The following is a 21179-nucleotide window of genomic DNA, read 5'->3' as shown; positions in this document are numbered from 1 at the left end:
TGGATTGGACCGGAGATCGGGCTCGCATCGGAGCTGGACTCCGTCCTCTTTCAGTGACGCCATGTTTTGTCATCCGTCACCGAATCTTCAACGGCCCCCTCTGTATCCTCCTCGGCTCCAATCCTGAACTGCAATCCAGCCATGCCGTGAATGACAGTGATCTCCAACCTGTTCGGCTGGTGGTACGATCATGGATTATTACTGCTGACTGATTTAGTGTGAGAGAAAAATACTGTTTTGACTAAAAATTTACGATCATTTACGATCAAGCGAAAAGGCTGCCCCCTCGTCCCAGCGTCTCAGAGGCAAAGGCCACCCACTGGTCACTGCCACTGCTGCTCTTTTTCCGCATGGATGAGATGAGCCTGCCTCAAGTCCTGGGCTTTTTGGGCGGACTGCTCTGCTCTAGGGTTTGTTTAGTTCCCCTCCAAAACATCAAATTTTTCAAGATTTTTCATCGCATCAAATCTTTAAACGCATGCATGAAGCATTAAATATAAATAAAAAATAAAACTAATTACACAGTTTAGACAAAAATCCACGAGACGAATCTTTTATGCTTAGACTATGATTAGACACTAATTATCAAATAGCAACGAACGAAAATACTACAATATCATTTTGTCAAAATTTCCGGCATCCAAACGGTGCCTAGGTTGTTGTTCTTCGGTATCGGGACGGGATACACGAATGGTGGCTCCTGAGGTGGCGATGGTGAGAGTGAGTGAGTGAGCAGTTAGCTAGTTACCCCGCCCCGAGTGGCTGGACTGTGAGTCTGGGATTCTGATGTGCCTGCGAACATGACGTGTTGCCGCCCTCAAATCCCAGTGAAATCTTGCCCCGGATCCGGTGCCGATTTGATAAGCTAGGCGAGGTGCCCGCGGATTCAGAGAGACCCGCCGCGGCAGGAGCAGGACAGCGCGGCAAGCGCATTACTGCCGCACGGCGCACCTGTCGATGGTTGATGGGGCTCGGGGCGTACGGCTGCACTATCGCGGGGCTTGGGACTTCGGAGAGGAGTTCAATCGCTGCTGCACTTGCAAGTGCAGCAGGCAGCAGCTCACATCCCAGGCTCACATCCCAGACGGGCTCCACATCCTTGCAGTAGTAATTGACGGCAATTACTAGGCAGTTGTGCGGCGTCGGCGCAGAGATCGTAAAAGCTGCGCAAGTGACTAATGAGACTTTAATTGGACAGATTTTATGTGCCGTGCACAAATTATTGGACTGGCTGCTGAAATTGATACGGTATTCCGTTACTGGTTGCAAGGCGTCACCGCCTCCATTTCTCGGCATAGGTACTGCTGGTATTTTTCAAAAGGTTGGTAGAAAAATGGCAGGTAGGTGAAAATTAAAAAAAAATCAGCAAAGTCGTGCTTCAGAAAGATATACTACTGTATCTTCAAAGGCTCAAGACATATCTAAAGATTTGCTTCATGCAACGCTCTACAAAGAGAATAGCTGAAACAGAAGTTCTCTTGTACAATGCTCTGAATTTATCAGTGAAAAAAATTTGGCTCGAGCTGCATCTTCTGATGGAGAAGTTCAGCATATACCAGTCATTGACTAACAAGAATATATAAAATTGGAGGAAAGAGAAGGGCCACCACAGCAGGGTATTCAGCGGAGTGCATGCTAAAGGTATTTCCTTGCAAGCGTCCTGACCTTGGTATCAAAATGGGATGATGCGATGCGAGAACCAGGCAAGTAGAGCGGATTGAGGAATATCTGCACAACAAAATATTCACAAAGAGAACTCCATTATATCAGAAGAAGGAAAGGATGAAGAATATTGGATTGTACAAAAACAAAGATATCCAATGATGTAGGTGGAAATTTTTGTAATATGGCATAGTCATCACAGAGTAATAACCAGCAAAAGCCTTGAACTATATCTGACTATTAACCTTCATGTAAAGTTCATGGACCTCCTAAAAGAAACTCTTTATTCCATCATCACTCCGTGAATCATGAAGCAACATAAATCTGGTATGTGCCAACAATGTCCGTCAAGGAAGCAAAAAGCTCTAGGACAGAGGATATATTGAAAGAAAGAAAGAAAGAAAGAAAGATAAACAGGACATCATGGCTGCAGCACTGTTGATAAGTACAACCATGTGAAGCAAACATTCCATGGCTGCAATCAGGGAAAATGGTGATCTCTGTCGAGATTGTGCAAATCGAATAATCAGTTAATCACTATCTAACTTCTTTATTTTTCTAGTTTTTTTAGAATATATAAATTGAAATGACTTCTATAAATTGACTGATATCATAGTACAAGGATATGACCAGCAGTTACATATACAGACACGACAAAGTCACTGAATCTATCAACTGATCTCAGAAACCTGAAAATGCAGAAACTGGTGAACAAATTATGTGAAGCCAGAAACAAAGAAGTTAAAAAATAAACAGATGGCAGACAAAGTCCACTCACATTGCATTAGTAGTCCATGCAAGGTCCTGAACAACATCCAATGCAGCATGCAAAATGAACTGATGTTGATGAGCTAAATCTTCTTTCTGCCAGATGAAGTAAATTGAAGGATCACAATGAGCAGCAAACAAACATCACAAATCATGTTTACACTAATCATAAAACCATGATAACTGAAAAAGTGTAAGAAATCCTAGCATATGGTTGTGTACAAACTATTATCACCACAGATATCGTAGACAAGAATCTCGGCTGATACAACATTAATCCTAGAAGGAGTGTACTGAAAGAAACATACTTTGAGAGCAGATCCAACTTCAGCCTCATAGATTGGGATGTCATTCTTACTAACAATCACAAAGCATGCTGTGCTCGCCATTTCAACAAGTGAGATGGCAGTTTAATGCTCTGAAAATAGTTTAAATGCCTGCAAACAACAAGGCCATAAATATACAGGAGTACAAGACAGAATAATAATTGTACAAAATTGTTAAACATGGGGCACAAATGACAGAAATGAAAACCTACCCTGATTGCATTATATTAACACATTAATGACCAACAATGATACTTATATACAGTCCCTAGATGTGTCATTCCCACAAGAGGAATTCATTCCTAAAGAGGAAGAAGCATAAGCTCGAAGGCAACAACTATAATTGTGTTCTGTGAGCAATAATGTTGAAGAAACTGCCTTTCGCTTGTTCTTCAGCTGCCCCTTCAGTCAAGCCTGTTGGCAGCTCTTAGGAATTCACTGGGACTTTGCAGGAGACTTTTTTTCCAAATGATGAAACAGGCAAAACAGCAGTTCCACCACTCCTTCATGGAGATCTTCATCACTGCTGCTTGGCAGATTCGGAAGCAAAGAAACAACTTCATCTTCGATAGGCGTCGTCCTTCCCTGGAGTCTTGGAAGCGTCTCTTCTGTGAAGAGGCCAGGTTGCAGGCTTGTAGGCTTTGTGAAGACAAACGTCATGAGTTCCTTCTCTGTATAGACTCCCTACCCTAGCTTTGCAGCTCTCCTTGAGCTTGCATCTGCTGTTCTTTTTCTTTATGTGTTTTGGCTTGGGTAAAGCCTCCATTTTGTACAGTGCCTCCTTTTTCTAATAAATATCTACAGTGGGGCCTCCCCTGCTGTATTTTACGTTAAAAAAAAACATTCCTACAAGAGGAACCATTGTCACTGTCGCCCATCTCCCAGATACCAGGGGATAAAGCACCAAACTACATGGTTACACCAATGAGTTCTAGTTTGTACAAATACCCACGAAAAAAATAGCGCGCTATTTCGACGCTATAGCGGCCCACAGAATTGCTCATTTTTGCGCTATGCGCGCTATTGCCACTATTGCGCGCTAAAGCGCCGCTAAGTGTGTTTAGCGCCATAGCGCCGCTAACCAGCTGCTATTGCTCTGCCTGTGCTGTGGATGTGGAATGCAAAGTGTGTACTTCATGAGTTTATGGCTTTATGCATTTAAACTTTAAAGTTTAATCCTTTTTATGATTGTTTGGCTTTGCATGTATGAACCTCATGTGGTTATGTTACCTGTTTGGCTATCTGCTACTTTGCTCTTATGATTATTATGGTGAATGTTATCAGTTATCACTTATGACTTATGAGTTATGAGTTATCAGATTGAGACATTGAGTGATTGAGGATTGAGTGATTGACAGATTTTTATGTTTTCTGGAATTGTAAACAAATAACGCGCTATAGCGTGCAAATAGCGGCGCTATAGCGTGAGCAGTCAGTTGACGCTACTGCATTTAGCTGCCGCTATAGCGGAGCCATAGCGCCGCTATAGCGTTCGCTATAGCGCCAATAGCGCCCAGGACAGCCTCACGCTAAAATTGATAGCTCGCGATTTAAAACGTTGACAAATACTGATCTGGAATCATAAAAACAACCAAATAGCCATTCTGAATGCTTTCTTCAACCTCAGAACAGAAAGCCTCTGATACCTCACCACTGCAACATAACTCATATCCCAAAAAAGAAGGGCAGATGAGGCTGACCTCTACAGGCTGATAAGCTTATTCGGCTGGACTTAAAAAAATATTGTCATGCTGAAAACACTGTTTATGCTGGTTTGTTGTGAGAGAAAAACATTATCCCGGCTGGAAAAGCAAGCCGAACAAGTCGGCTTGTTGCTCAGCCGAACAAGCTATTAATTCACAGGATTGAGAAGGTCCTTGCTCCCACATTAATGTTACAGTCATGGACAAACATGTTGAGCAATCAAAGTGCTTTCATCAAAAGGAAGATCATTCACTGCAACTAAATCTTGAAAAGCAAATTTTCAACACATGGAAATGTCATGTGGGGCCAACAGTACAGCTGCCGGCCTCGGACACGAGGTGCAGCCAGGGCAGTCCCCAAGGAGGCGCATGGCCTGGAGGAACCCAAGGAGGCTTAGGCGGCCGGAGGGGCTACAGTCTCTAAGGTAATTAAGTAGAAGTTGAAGAGATTAAGGAATTAAATAGCCAGCTAGCTAGCAGTTAAGGGCTGGCACAAGTAGCAATGGAGCAGAGCTCCTATATGTACCCCTGTACTCGTTGAAGGCAATCAAGAAAGAAGTTATTCCCTAATCTCCCTCTCTCTCTCTACTATTCTTAATCTCATCCCCTGCTGTGGTAGTCAGGCAAAAACCCTGGCACCTCCATTACCTGGTTCAAGCTATGAACTAAGAAGCCAAGGGCTTCCAACCCTAGGCGCCCAGGTCCTTGACAACTTGGTATCAGCTAGCCGGCGATCTTCTTCCACCTCCGCCCCACACTCCAAACCAGCAGCCACCTCGCCGTCCACCCCTGTTTCACCCACCACCTCAGCAGCCTCCACATCCTTGCCAATGGTTGAGCCGTCCACCGCTGACCTGGCCAAGATGATCCAGGCCCTCACCACCACCATGAACGCCTCCATCAGCGACCTTCAACAGTAGGTCGCTATTCTTCAGCAGGCGCAGCCCTAGGCGTTCTCCGGCTCAGGATCACGCAGCTTAGGCCATGGTGACCACCACGGGGACCGCCCACCTCGGTTCTAGAAGCTGGACTTTCCCAAGTTTGACGGGAAATCTGATCTGCTGGCCTTCCTTAACCGATGTGAGTCGTATTTCCATCAACAACGCATTGCAGCTGAGGAGCAAGTTTGGATGGTGTCATACAACCTGGAAAATGGCGCTCAGATGTGGTTCATCCAAGTGCAGCAGGACGAGGGTACGCCGTCTTGGCGCCGCTTCTCCGAGCTCCTCAACCTTCGCTTTGGGCCGCCGATCCACTCCAATCCCCTTGGTGAGCTGATGGCGTGCAAGCGGACGAGCTCGGTAGCAAAGTACCAGACCCGCTTTGAGGCGTTGCTTCCTCACGTCGGCACGCTCACGGAGGCACAATGAGTACAAGCATTTACGGCAGGCCTATAGCCGCCGCTCAGCCTCGACGTGGAAGTCCACAATCCACAGTCCCTTGTCATTGCCATGAGCCTCGCGCGCAAGCTAGTCCAAGGCAGGCCACACGTAGCCTCTTGACAGGGCCACCACCATAGCTGGCCCTGCCAGCAGCCCCTTCCCTCACCATCAAAGGCCGCCAAGTGAAAAGGTTGTCCCAATCAGAGATGGAGGAGCGGCGCCGATTGGGCCTCTGTTTCAACTACAACGAGAAATTTGGCAGGGGTCGCAACCACGTCTGCAAGCATATCTTCCTCCTTGATCTGGCCGAGGCTGATGACGATGACGACCCTGAGCAGATCGACGCGGCGGTTGATAGCCCAATCATCTCACTGCTGGCCATGGCAGGCGTCCGCTCCAGCGAGACCATGCAGGTCCGCATCCAGCTGAGCGGAGCGTCCTTACTGGCCCTGCTGGATTCGGGCTCCACCCACAACTTCGTGTCCAAGGAAGCAGCGACACGCACCTCCCTTAGGCTTCAACCCTACGGCAACATGAAGGTCACAGTGGCAAATGGGGAACGGGTGCCATGCCCCGGCGTCTACCGTGCAGTTCCCTTCTCCATCGCCAGCGAACCGTTCTCCACTAACTTCTTCACACTACTGCTGGCTGGTTATGATGTCGTCCTCAGCACCGAGTGGCTGGCCTCCCTTGGCCCGATTCTCTGGGATTTCGGCGCACTCACCATGTCTTTCTGGCACCGAGATCATCGGGTATGCTGGACGGGCATCGCCGAGGGCACCGGCCCTTCTCTTCAAGCATGCAGCGGGGCTGATCTCTTACCAGCCCTGCTGGATGAGTTCACCGGGGTCTTCACTGAGCCGACCGGCATGCCTTCGCCTCGATCCTAGGATCACTGCATCAACCTTATCCTAGGGTCCTCGCCGATGGCGGTCTGACCGTACCGCTACCCCGCTTCACACAAAGACTTCAAGGATTTTGGCGCCATAGCAGCACCCCTGACGGCCCTATTGAAGGAGGGGTTCACCTAGAATGAGGCAGCAGCAGCAGCCTTCGTCGCCCTCAAGACAACCATCACTATAGCACCGATACTGGCCCTGCTCGACTTCGAGTAGTCATTCATCGTGGAGTGCGATGCTTCGACACAAGGCTTTAGGGCCGTTCTCCTTCAAGATCAGCACCCCATCGCCTTCTTCAGTCACCCTACTGCCCCTCAACATTAATCCTTGGCGGCATATGAGCGAGAGCCTATTGGATTAGTGCTGGCCATTCACCACTGGAGGCCGTACCTTTGGGGACGCCGCTTCCTGGTACGTACTAACCATTTCAGCCTCAAATTTCTTTTGGATCAGCGGCTAGCCACCATTCCCCAACACCATTGGGTGGGCAAGCTGCTGGGCTTCGACTTTTTCATGGAATACAAGGTGGGCATCACCAATACGGTGGTCGACGCCCTATCCCGCCGTGACATGGAGGAGGCAGCGATCTTGGCGCTCTCGGGACCGCGCTTTGACTTCATCGAGCGCCTGCGATAAGCTAATCTTCAGGACCCCACACTGGTCGCCATCAAGGAGGAGATCAGTTCCTCCCAGCGCGTGGCTCCCTGGTCCCTCGTCAACGGGCTGGTCGCGTTCTAGGGGCGCCTCTACATCCCGCCTAGCGCCCCCCTTCTCCAAGAACTCCTCACTGCCATTCATGATGACGGCCACGAAGGAGTCCAACGCACACTCCAGCGCCTCTGCCGCGACTTCCACTCGCCGAACCTACGTGCTGTGGTCCAGGACTATGTGCGCGCATGCGCCACCTATCAACGCTACAAGTCTGAGCACCTGCACCCAGCTGGCCTTCTCCTTCCCCTGCCGGTGCCAACAATAGTTTGGGCCGACATCGGGATGGATTTCATCGAAGCTTTGCCACACGTGGGAGGCAAATCCATCATCCTCACCATTGTTGATCGGTTCAGCAAATACTGCCACTTTATTCCGCTGGCCCATCCTTACTCCACGGAGTCCGTGGCGCAGGCTTTCCTCTCCGACATCGTGCGCCTACACGGTATCCTGCAGTCCATTATCTCGGATAGGGACCCCGTGTTCACCTCCATCTTCTGGAAAGAGCTGTTGCGCCTCGCCGGAGTCAAGCTGCACATGACGATGGCCTTCCACCCGTAGTCTGATGGCCAGACAGAAGCTGCCAACAAGGTGATCGTCATGTATTTGCGCTGCCTGACTGGCGATCGCCCCCATCAGTGGCTGCGCTGGCTGCCATGGACGGAATACATCTACAACACCGCTCTTCAGTCCGCGCTCAAGACCACACCATTTCAGCTTGTCTACGGCCGTGAGCCTCCCTCCATCCGCTCCTATGAGCCTGGCGAAACCAGGGTGGCTGCAGTGGCCAAGACCATGGCTGAACGCGATGAAATGTTGGCTGATGCCTGGGCCCGGCTGGAGCAAGCTCAGGCCATCTACAAGCGGTTCTACAACCGGCATCACCGCGAAGTTCATTACAGCGTGGGTGATTGGGTCTGGCTTCGTCTCCGCCATCACGGCCCTGCCCTCCCTCCACGGCGTCACCAAAGGGAAGCTGTGACCCCGGTACTATGGGCCGTACCGCATCTCTGCCATCATCAACACCGTCGCCTACCGCCTCGAGCTCCCTCCCCGCGCCCGGCTGCACGATGTCTTCCACGTCGGGCTCCTAAAGAAGTTCGTGGGCACTCCCCCGGCCATCCCCCTGGCTCTGCCTCCTATATATCATGGCGCCACATAGCCGGTTCCAGAACGCGCCTCACGCACCAGGCTGGTCCACGGCGTCCGCCAAGTACTGATACATTGGCAAGGCGAGCCTTCAGCCTCCGCTACCTGGGAAGACATTGACAGCTTCACCGAGCGTTACCCAAGCTTCCAGCTCGAAGACGAGCTGCTCGTCGAGGGGGGGAGAGATGTCATGTGGGGCCAACAGTACAGCCGCCGGCCCTCGGACACGAGGTGCAGCCAGGGCAGTCCCCAAGGGGGCGCATGGCCTGGAGGAACCCAAGGAGGCTTAGGTGGCTGGAGGGGTTGCAGTCTCTAAGGTAATTAAGTAGAAGTTGATGAGATTAAGGAATTAAATAGCCAGCTAGCTAGCAGTTAAGGGCTGGCACAAGTAGCAATGGAGCAAAGCTCCTATATGTTACCCTGTACTTGTTGAAGGCAATCAAGAAAGAAGTTATTCCCTAATCTCCCTCTCTCTCTACTATTCTTAATCTCATCCCCTGCTGTGGTAGTCAGACAAAAATCCCTGGCACCTCCAGGCCTCCAACCCTAGGCGCCCAGATCCTTGACAGGAAACCCCAGACATCCTTAGTGCTAAAGGTAGAAAAAAACATTGTAAAATGACAGAAATTTTTGGGAAAGACGGTGGGACTAGATTACGATATCGCCAGCTACATCCTCTACAGAAATCCACAATAGCTCCCAGAGGCCAGAACCTATCATGCCATCAAAAGATGGAATCACGAGCTACATATTTTGTCCAAGTGCTGATAGACCAAGCACATCAGCACAGCATGGTAATAAAGTGGCTTGACAACATGAACCGCCCAAAACATGACTACAGCTCCTTCAGAACAATCGTTGGCTGTCCTTAGACTTAGAGCAGGCTAGGGTGTGACAAAGGAAAGCTACATCATTGCTGCACATTCTAGTTACGTATGAAGTGGGTGCAAAGTTGAGGAGGGTCTTCCAGAACAAGAAAGCTAACCTCCTCACCCAACTAACAAATATCAACGAGGAGGAAATAACAAAAGAATATGGGTGTTAGCTGGTGTGACCGTGTGAGCCACCAAGAGCAAATTATCCTGCAAGACTCTCTTAGTAGTCTTAGAGATTTGTAAGTTTACAACCCTATTTGACTTCCTTATCAATATAACTGGCATCCCTCAAGAAGTCAAGAGCCAACAAGGATCACAACCAACGAACAGTATTTTTCTCTCACAGCAAATCAGTCAACAGTACTTTCAGCCATGGCTTATCAGCCAAACAAACAGGACAGCGGTCTCGAGCATGTCTATGAGATTTGCGTGGATGTTTTTTATATTATTTTTGAGATTTGTGTGGAGGTTTTTTTATGCGTGAGATTTGGGAGAAATTTTTTATTTTTTATGTATGAGATTTGTCAGCAATTTTTTTAATATAAGAGAGAAGATAAAAAATGCTATAAAGACCGACACGTGGGACCAATTACAACAGTGGCTAATGGTGTTAAATCCATCATCTATCCCATCCTGTTCGTCCTTTCTACCGAACAGAAAATGGAGTCGAGAAATTCCAGTCACATCCCATAATCCAGAGACAGGACCACCATCCCATTCCACCTTGTCCCCCAACCAAACGCTACCATCTTGGGGAGATGGGTGTTCTCGGGGATTCCTTTTTTCCATCAAAAATTTACCACCCTTCTTATCATTATATGTTGTTCAAAACAATACTTCATCTTTTAAATTATAAGATATTTTGTTTTTTCTAATGTTACTATATTGTAACACCCCTGGTAGTTATGTGCTTACTTAGCACCGTGATTTAGGCCTTAGAAAATTTTCCGAAACGAGTTCCTCGGATTTTTTATTTAAAACGTACTTGCTGTGGTAAGGGAATCATAGTGTGACTTAGTGTTGTGGACTCGAATCAACGCCAAGTTAAATTGCTCGGTACCTAAAGATATTTAGGAATGTCCGATAACGATTCTAGCAAGTAAATGGACGAATGGTTTGCTCTATTAGATTAAGCATGAAAAGCTGACATTTATAAATAAAATAAAATCCATAAATAAATAGAACGATATATATATATAGCTTTGGAACCTAATTCAAATTCGAGCTTGTGTTAAAATTTTCCTGTGCCTAGACGTCGCAAATTATTTAAATTAGCAAACTGTTAGAGATATATATATAGGCATGTATACATTATGACGATAACTCTAAAACAAAGAATTAGAAGAAAGGGCAAATGTACTCAGCCATACTAGTAGCGATTGACTGTACAGGTTGACCGACTGCTCATCTCTTGCTTGCGAAGCTGGTGATCTGGTCCGAATTTTTATTTGGAGCATGTGGTTCTTTCCTCCTGTCCTCGCCATGTCTTTTTCACGTTCTGTGTACGCGTAGGTGCGTAACTGATGGCCACGCTACGCCTGACAACTCTGCCTCTGTTGTCTCGTCGAACTGAAAATCTTGCCGTGCTACCTTCGCTGCCTCTGCCTGCCTTGTCTTGTTGGCCTCTACAGACCCACTGCACACAATGTTCCTTTGCTCTTTCTTTTTCTTTACCGCACCCGTCAAGACGAGCACCCTCAGCGGCCGGCCACCGTGCGCGCAAGCCTCAACTGATGCCTCAGTAGCTCCACGGCGCCCGCCTCGCCTTGGCGTTTCCCCACGCACGCAAGCTCCACGACATCGCCCGCTCTCTCGCCCAGCTCCTCTCGCTGCTGCTGCCTCACTCGAGCGCCCGCCATGGCCAGCCACCATCACCGCCCCGTCGTCTTCCACGCCGGCCTGTCTACCGTCGGAGCCAGTGATGCGCCCCCACTGTTTCTTTTCCCACGCCTCGTCCGCATCGGCCGCCGTGCACAGCCGCCCTTCCGTGCGCCCATGCCGCAGCATTCGAGCCGCCCCATCGAGCCCCGGTTCACGCTAAGACCCGCTGCCCTGCCCCACGGCGCCTCCTCTGCTTCAGTCCGTGCCGTGGCCAGGCAAGTCCGATTGCAGCTGTGCGTCTCCCCGCGCCGCCCCGTCGCTCGTCTTTCCCACGCGCGCGCGTGCCTCCGTGGCCGTGCGGGAGCAGCAACCAGTGGCGCTGTCTGCCCGAGTTCCGCGCCATGCTGCTACTCCTGTCCGTGTCGGGACCGCTGTGTGTCGTGTCTCCCATCACCGTGGCCGGGTTACCCCCTCCTCGCCGCGTCTGGAGCCAACGCAGCGACCACGACCTCTCCCTGCACCACCGCCATGGTTGTCCACGCGTGCGGCCTACGCCCGACGTCGCCCCAGCGCCACCGCGGCCCCTACTCAGGCCTTCGCCGTGCTTCGCATGCGGCCGGGCTGCTACGTCCTGCCCGGCACGCGCGGGGCCTAGCCGGGGGGGCGCGCCTTGTCCACCTGGTGCCGAGGGGTCCGCCCGCGCCAGTCACCGCTCCCCGCAGCGACACCGCCGCTGCTGCCGCTCGTCGCTGGCTGGTGTTCCCTGTCGTGCTCTGTTTTTGTGGGAGAAGAAAAGGTGGGAAGGGTAAGAATCCAAGCCGAATTTTTGTACAGGGTTCTTATCGCAAAATACATGACCCGAGTAAATAGTGCTGATGTACCGCGGGGTGATTTGCTAGGAGCTCAGGGACCGATTCGCAAATGTACCGCGCCTCCTATCCGCGCTGGGCCGGCCTGTGATCGCCGCCTGGCCTGCCTTGGCCACGTGGGCCGATTGGTAGGCCGCTCGGGCGCCAGTCGGGCTCGCCGCGCCGCTTGGCAGGCCTGGGCCGTGCGGTGCGCCTAGGCCGCGCATCCGCCGGGCCGTCGTTGGGCCGCTGGCCTTTCGCCCCATGCTGGGCCAGTCGGATGTCTGTGCGCCTGGGCCGCCCGCATGGTTATCGCCACTGCTGGGCCGCTTTGCCACTGTCGGCCTTTTTGTTCTAGAGAACATTTAGCTAATTTAGTCTTGGAAATAAACTTGCAAAATCAATATAAAATTATGTAGTTGTCCAAAAATGGTAACACCAATTTTGTTGAGTCTCTAAAATCATGATCTACCTGTTAGTATATTTTGTTCATATAGTGTGATAATATTCTTGAAAGTTATATAATTAATTTAAGGTACTTAATATTGTAAAGATATAAACTTGTAGGAATTGGTGTGATAAATTGTAATAGTGTTGAATCTGAAATTATTACAGTAGGCTCCTAGCAATATTAGGTACTCACTGTAATTTTTGTAGCTCCGTAATAATTAGTTGCTAAATAGGTAATGACGTCCTATTGTGAATAAAGATTAAATTGATAGAACGGAATAAAGAAATAACTTGGGTTTGTATAACCAAAATATTTGTTGGGAAATAACGTCTTATTCGACAACGTGGATACGTAGACTAGCGTTAGAGCTATCTCGTTAGGCTTGTGTGGCATGATCGGATTTCTAAACATTTCGGCTTGTCAGTCGATTATTTACATCTATGCATTTGCATCCATGCATACCATATAGGTACGATGATGGGTCAATGGATCAATTGAAGGATGATTGGGAATCCGATGACGGTGTAATGGTATTCTCTACTAGGAGATGATGCAATAGGCTTTCTATTCAGTTGATGGCAGGATGATCTGAAGATGCAGATACTAACTTTTTAATATATCTTACCTAGGCAAGTCCCAGTGCATAACCCCTACTTTTCTGCAGTTTAAATTATATTTATGCATTAAGTTTTAAGGAGTTGAATGAAACCCACTTGCATATATATATATATATATATCCTATGAGTCTTACTAGTATGACAGAATCGTGTAGAATGCTATGCTACAGAACACCGGTAGAAGTCGAGTGATGGTTGTTACTCGCGAGAGATAGAAAATATATTATTGGATTATTATCACTTGAAATATATAAATGGCGGAAAGGAAAATGGTGACCGGGCAAGGATATGGTTTGGGTATTAGTGGGTGTAAGAGGTTGTGTCGCCGTGGATGCGGGGCATAGCTTGATTACACTGCTTTCCCTATCTATGTCGGTTAAGGACCGATCGTTGCATATGCCATCGAGCCAAGTCACAGATTTATTATCTCGAGCACATACTTATGTATGGGCGCTTGGAAGGCTTGTTGCTCTCTTATCGTGGGTTCTGGCTCTTTCCAAACCGACTGTCAGGGTTTTGTTTTTGGTGGAGGAGGTCCTTGCACCGCCCTGAGTCCGGGACTCAGGGGCGGGGGCTTGGAGTCCTAGTTTGGACGAGGACCTAGGACCCTAGGACAGGAGAGTGATGGGTTGATCCTGCTTGTGCCTTGCGTACAAGCAGGGTGTGTGTTTTCGGGGTACCCAGCTAGGGACATTGGTTCGTGAATCGCCACCGAGTCACTACGGCTTGTCTTATGCCTAGCACCGTAGTAAGAACTGAAAGATGAAAGATGAAAAAAAGGAACTCTGATTGCTTACCACCTGCTTGAAAGTAGCACATGTGCTTACATAGAATGGTTAGTTAATGAACCAATGCGGCTATTAATAAAAATCGAATATAAGGACGCACGCTTAGTAATGCTTCCTGCAAATGTAATAAACCCACAAGCCAAATAGCCTTGCATATCCTTAGAGTCTTTTCTTTTCTCCTGTCGGGTAAGTCTTGCTGAGTACAATTGAGTACTCAGGGTTTTATTCCCCCTAGTTGCAGGTGACAGGTAGATGCTAGAGCTGACCCTTGTGTGTGGATACCTCCTGGTGGGACTCAGCGAGGATTCCTTTACGCTGTGATCATAGTTTTATTTATAACTCTCACCAAATGTTTTATAAAGGAAAGTTTTATAATCTGTTGTCATAGATTACATATAATGTTTCACCATGCCATGAATAGATAATTATTTCAGCTGTAATTCTGATCACATGTTTATATTCCTGTTGTTACATTAAATTATTCATAACTCTGAATAATATGATTACATTTTATTGTTATGATAATAAATGTTAAACTCTGATGTACATGTAAAGTGATGTAAGAAATGGTTAAGAATGTTGTAAGCTTTATTCTCTCATTTGTGATCCTGATAGAAAAATGTGGATTTTCGGGTTCTCCCCTGGGGTGTGCCCGATGGAACCTGAGTAATTTGGTGTTCTCCCTTAGGTGCTTAGTGTCTAATGAAAGACGAGCACTCCTGAGAGGCATTAGATTAGGTGGTTCTGCCACAGGTGGTATCAAATTGCAGCTGAGGAAATAAGGCTTCGAAAACCTTTCCTAAAATAAAATTTGACAACAAATTCTTTTCAAAAAGTTAGTGCGTCTTTATGCGAAGTTATATAAGTAGCCCTATTACTATGGTTATGTATCCAGGATAGATGACACTCTGCTGACTTAGGTAGGTTTAATCAATTTTTTTGCAGGTACACTGACTCGAGCATAGTTCGATAGTATTGACTAGTTATAGGGAAGAGAACGATGTGCTAAAAATCTAAGAACAGTTGCCCTATATGCTGGCAGAAGTGAAGGACGTATAGGACATGCATTCATACATATCCTGGTTGTGCATTGTAGTGCCGTATTACTTACAGATATGCTATCCATAGGTGTCACGCGTTTCATATTATGCATGACTAACTCATTCCTGCTCCAAAGTTAGGTCCGCACTGTGGCTTCGTGCTCCGCATTTGCCGTAGTTCACGCCTATCATAACCCACATCTCCCCATACCCCTTTCTGTGCTCCTGTCGGACCCTTGCCCTATAGTCGTACTAGTCAGCAATGGCATCGCACGTCGCTCGCCTTGAACGCGTGGAATTTGGTCGATTCGTTGTAGTGATCCCGCGTGGGAACTCTGGTGGACCGCGCCAAGACCATTAAACGCTCTGCCTTTATAAGTAGAGCCTGACTTAGCCATCGGTACCACCACATGGCACACTTTAGCTCGCTTAGCTTTTCCTTTGAGCCAGCTTTTTGCTCAGCCTTCCTCACCCCCACCGCCAGAAATGGCAAGAGCCTAGGTTAGTAGTTACTGCCTAAACATTGAGGGTTTTCCTAGAATCCTGCATGCCACCCTACAAAAGCTCAGAGTCAAAGATCGTCCTGAGTATGAGGGCCGTGAGTATGAGGAGCATGGCACTGAGTGGTGTGAGGTTACCGTCTACATCAGGAAGAGTGAAGAGTTCCCTGACCTCACTAAAGCCTGGAGTGTGACCGCAACCGGGTTTAGCTTCATTGACACCTACTAGGTTATGGCCCGCAAAGCCTTGTGGTACCTTTGCCAGATCTATGAAGAGCCCATTGCTCGTACCCCCATGCGGTTCTTTACACCTTTGGACAAGAATCGGCGGGCATGGAGGGCTCGCATGGAGGCTTTGCAAGGGCGAGATGTGCAAGAGGACAATCCCACCATGGTGCACTTGACCGCGTACCTACTTGCTCTGGATGAGTAGTATGACCGACAAGCCTTGGAACTGAGAATTTGCCTTTGACGAGTGGAGGAAGCCGAGATCTTCAACCGGATGCTCTAGGTGCAACTTGCCGAAGCGCATGCTAGTGTCGCAACTACTGAGAGTCGGAAGACTGCCATATCGGAAGCTCTAAAGGAGGCTGAAGATTGGCATGTCCATCAGCTGCGGGTGGCCTATCTTATCACCAGGGCCAAGCGGAGGATGCTGGCTGCTGAAAGGCAGGATGCCCCTGATCTGGGAAGGGATTCCTGTCCACCCGCTAGAAAGAAGAAGAACTAGTGTTGCAGCACCACCAGCACCTCCACCATCGGAAGTGTCAGATGTAGAACCCTTAATTCCTCTCACTCAGCCATTGCCATGAGAAGATGTAGATTAGTTTCCTTAGGATGCTATACCCATAGTAGTAGTGTTTTTCGTTGCTGTCCTCCAGTATTGTACTCTTGCCGTTGATTTCGTCCGTAGTTGTTGAGATCGTCTGACCATAGGTGAATGCTAGTGTCATGAATGGGAGCCTGAATGCCTATACGTTGTACCCATATAAGACCGTTTAGAATATGCATTTTGTTATTTCGCTGTGTTTATTGCGTTCATCTACCTTGAGTTTCATTAGATGTGCTTAAAGTTTTCAAGGACGATATTAAGGGGGTTACAAGAGAAGTTACATTCAGATGCCAGCAGATCAGCCAGTGATTGGATAATATTAGACACTGTATCGACTAATTGTGGATGTCCCTAATAGAACACTTAAATCTCTTTAAAACAAATCCGCCGTTGGATTTGAATTCTTGTCCCTTGTTGTGAAGGAAACCTTGTTGTTTGAATCTTTCCTTGCAATACTCCCTTATTCTAGTGGTCTATGACCCCACCGCCTTCATGGCATGTAAGTTGGTAGTAGTTGCCTAGTTAATAGCTTATGGTGCCACGACAACACCGAGGGCTCCTGTGGAACAGCTAGCCACATGGTGGCGCTACTCGGCACGCGCTGGTATCGAGGTTGTTGACCAAGTACCTTTACCAAGTTACACTGTCATACCGCTTTTGCTACAAAATAATTTTCCTTGGACATATTCAGGTGTTTAAATGGGAAATCCACAATGGGTTGATGTAATGGTGTTCTCTCTAAGTAAACAAGAGGAGGATGGTTTTGGAGGAAGCGTGTATGTCGTGCTCTCAGTTCATACAGAGGTTGGTACACATGGTGGGCGAGGAAGGAAAAGAAAAAGAAGAGTAGTAAGGGAAGTTAGTCTCGGATAGTAGGGAGTGATTGTAAAAGTCTGAGTGGACATCATGTCTCAAGCCTATGTTTAGTTGACCGTGCTCCGCATGCCGGGTTATTCGCTGCGTGCTCTGCGAACGTTGTCTGTATCGAGTCCTTAGCTCCCTGTTCTCACATGCCTATGGCATCATGCCACACTCACCGTCCTTATGCACTGTGCGCTTTTGCTTTTTCTTGGCATTCGGTCGGCTCTCGACCCCCATGCCTTCGTCCCCATACTGGACGCCCCCTCTTTTTCCCCTCACTTCTTTTCTTATTTTGGGAGACACGGCCGCCCACATTCTTGCCTTGTCGAGCGGACCTCCCCTCTCATCTCCTTTATTTCCCCCTCTGCCGCTCACATAGGAAGCACACCATGTCCAATCTTATCTTCACAGCATGAACCATCTGTGTATCCCATCCACGCCGCCTCTGCTTCCGGTGTGTTGCGCCCCACCTTTGTTTGCCTCTATAAGATACCCTTGGTCCTTGCTCTTGTTCTTCATCTTCAGTCTCCTCATATTCGGAGCAGAGCTACGAAATCCAGTCGACATTGTGAAGCTAGATTCATCAGTCTAAGGTGATGGTCTAATCTGAGGAGAAGAAATGATCCGATTCGTCGAAGAAGTTCAAGTTCCTTTGGTTAGTTTGGTCTTAGGGTTCACAATGTTTGAGTTCTAGGAGTCCTGTTTCTAGATCTGTTGGTGCTACGCCATGTTTTGGAAAATCATTATCTTGATGTTTCTCTATTGTCCTCGTCTATCTCGACTTCTAGATTAAGTCTCGGTTGTATTAGGTTGATCTTAACCATGTATCCCTAGATCCCCGTGTGGTTTAGTATTCGAAGTCATGTAAGCTTTCATGTAACCCCTGATCTACATAATGTGATCGTGTTTTCCCCTCATCTGGTTCTAGCTTCGAATCTCGGGATGAGATCTTTTTAAGGAAGGTTGGTTGTAACACCCCTGGTGTTACGTGCTTACTTAGCACCGTGATTTAGGCCAAAGAAAATTTTCCGAAACGAGTTTCTCGGATTTTTTATTTAAAACGTACTTGCCGTGGTAAGGGAATCATGTGTGACTTAGTGTTGTGGACTCGAATCAACGCCAAGTTAAATTGCTCGGTACCTAAAGATATTTAGAAATGTCCGATAATGATTCTAGCAAGTAAATGACGAATGGTTTGTTCTATTAGATTAAGCATGAAAAGAGACTTTTATAAATAAAATAAAATCCATAAATAAATACAACGATATATATATATAGCTTTCGAACCTAATTCAAATTTGAGCTTGTGTTGAAATTTTCCTGTGCCTAGACGTCGCAAATTATCTAAATTAGCAAACCGTTAGATATATATATAGGTATGTATACGTTACGACGATAACTCTAAAACAAAGAATTAGAAGAAAGGGCAAACGTACTCAGCGATACTAGTAGCGAGTGACAGTACAGGTTGACCGACTGCTCATCTCTTACTTGCAAAGCTGGTGATCTGGTCTGAATTTTTATTTGGAGCACGTGGTTCTTTCCTCCTGTCCTCGCCATGTCTTTTCGCGTTCTGTGCGCGCGCAGGCGCGCAACTGACGGCCATGCTACGCCTGACAACTCTGCCTCCGTTGTCTCATCGAGCTGATAATCTTGCTATGCTACCTTCGCTGCCTCTGCCTACCTTGTCTTGTCGGCCTCTACAGACCCGCTGCTCGCCTTGTTCCTTTGCTCTTTCTTTTTCTTTACCGCACCCGTCAGGACGAGCACCATCAGCGGCCGGCCACCGTGCGTGCAAGCCTTAACGATGCCTCAGTAGCTCCACGGTGCCCGCGTCGCCTTGGCATTTCCCCATGCACACAAGCTCCACGACCTCGCCTGCTCTCTCACTCGGCTCCTCTCGCTGCTGCTGCCTCGTGCGAGCGCCCTCCTGCCGTCGGAGCCGGTGATGCACCCCCACTGTTTCTTTCCCCGTGCCTCGTCCGCATCAGCCACCATGCACCGTGCATAGCCGCCCTTCCGTGCTCCCGTGTCGTAGCGTCTGAGCCGCCCCACCGAGCCCCGATTCACGTTGGACCCGCTGCCCTACCCCATGGGGCCTCCTTTGCTTTAGTCCGTGCCGTGGCCAGGCAAGTCCGGTTGCAGCCGCGTGTCTCCCCACGCCGCCCCATAGCTCGGCTTCCCCACACGTGCGCGTGCCTCTGTGGTCGCGCTGGAGTAGCAACCAGTGGCGTTGTTCGCCCGAGTTGCGCGCCGCGCTGCTACTCCTATCCGTGCCAGGACCGCCGTGTGCTGCGCCACCCATCGCCGTCGTTGGGTTACCCCCTCCTCGCCATGTCTGGAGCCAACGCAGTGACCATGACCTCTGCTCGTACCACCGCCATGGCTGCCCACACATGCGGCCTACGCCCGCCATCGCCCCAGCGCTGCCGCGGCACCTGCTCGGGCCTTCACCGTGCTTCGCATGCTGCTGGGCCGCTGCGTCCTGCCCGGCATGCACGGAGCCTAGCCGGGGGGCATGCCTTGTATGCCCAGTGCCGAGGGGTCTGCCCGTGCTAGTCACCTCACCCCACAGTGGCACTGCCATCGCTATCGCTCGTCGTTGGCCGGTGTTCCTTGCCATGCTCTGTTTTTGTGGGAGAAGAAAAGGTGCGAGAAATACAAGATCGATCTCTCAAACTAGACGTAGGGCACCTATTGCCTGAACCAGTATAAACCTTATATCTCTTTGCATCACCATCCAGGATTAGGGGCACACAGTACATTTTCACTAGTTGGTTGAGGGCCCGCCGGTCCAAAACACCGACAGTTGGTGTGCCAGGTAGGCCCCGAGCCCCACCGACCGACGATGACATCACACACACCAGTAGCCCAGGCGTAGACAGTGCCTGAGCAGCCGCTCTTGTCGTGCTCACCAAGCACGACGTGAACAAGACCACCCTGACACCACGCGAGCTCGGGGCAACGCACCGCGTTCCGCCGGTATCCCATGCCCAGCTATTGGTATGGAGTCCCTAGTTGGGGACCTGTCTAGCTTAAGCCTGGGTAAGGGAAAGGCACCGGTGGCATGTAGCAACGCCCCGTCATTAGGCTCTACCCCACCACCTCCTGAGGTGTTGCCTCCGGCGGAGCAAGACCCGATGATGGCACCATCCCCATACCCTTTCGGGTTGCGTAATGCCGCCGCCGCCTATGCTTCCACCTACGCTTCTGCTCACGTGGAGCCCTCAGGACGCCGGCAATGCTTCGCCCTCAACTTCGACGCCACCATCTCGACTCACACCCATGCTGACTCCTCGGAGGAGGAAGAGGCATGGGCCAGAGCAGACTTCTCCGGGCTGCATGACCCTGAAGCCATGCGCCGCTTTCTGGTCGCACGCGACTACTGCTTTGGCTACTCCGACTCTGATGACGAAGGCACTTACGACCCCACTCGTGAGTGCTTCCACATCGAGTTCGGGATGCCAAGCATAGGCGATGAGGACGAGGGAGTAGGTTCTCGCTCCCTGCCCCCCTAGGGGGCAGGCGTCGCCGCACCTCCACGCTTCGAGCCTTGGGCACTACAGAATGAGAACAATGGCCTCGAGGAACTTCAACGTCTAGACCTGGAGCAGCTCCGTGAGCTCCAGGCCAAGGTCGAACAAGACCGACTCCTTCTGCAGCAGCTCCGAGACACCCTCGAGCAAGAGCAGCGGGGTTGTGGCGACGACGGAGCAGCCCGGCGGAGGGCTTGCAACGTCCACCGCCGCATCAACAACAACGAAGGAGGCAAGCAACCCCCTATCTTCAATCACGCTATCTAGAACATCGTGGCAGCGGTGATGCTTCTTCGAACGATGCCCGAGCCCTCCACCATGATGGGGCGATGAGTACACGGCGAGCTCCGAGACCTCCTCGAGACCACCGCGGTGCAGCAGGCCGAGAGCTCCACCTCTCGATGGCGCGGGGG

The 21179-nt window shown here is 49.4% G+C and overlaps 1 pseudogene; it reads right to left on the bottom strand.

The window, feature by feature from the left end:
• Window positions 1-1635: 1635 nt before the first annotated feature.
• Window positions 1636-2870, bottom strand: LOC136474225 (uncharacterized; annotated as a pseudogene).
• Window positions 2871-21179: the final 18309 nt, after the last annotated feature.

This window comes from Miscanthus floridulus, chromosome 8, assembly GCF_019320115.1.
Source record: "Miscanthus floridulus cultivar M001 chromosome 8, ASM1932011v1, whole genome shotgun sequence".
Lineage (NCBI taxonomy): Eukaryota > Viridiplantae > Streptophyta > Magnoliopsida > Poales > Poaceae > Miscanthus > Miscanthus floridulus.
The sequence above is the reverse complement of the archived record's forward strand: the minus strand, read 5'-3'. Positions and strand labels throughout refer to the sequence as shown.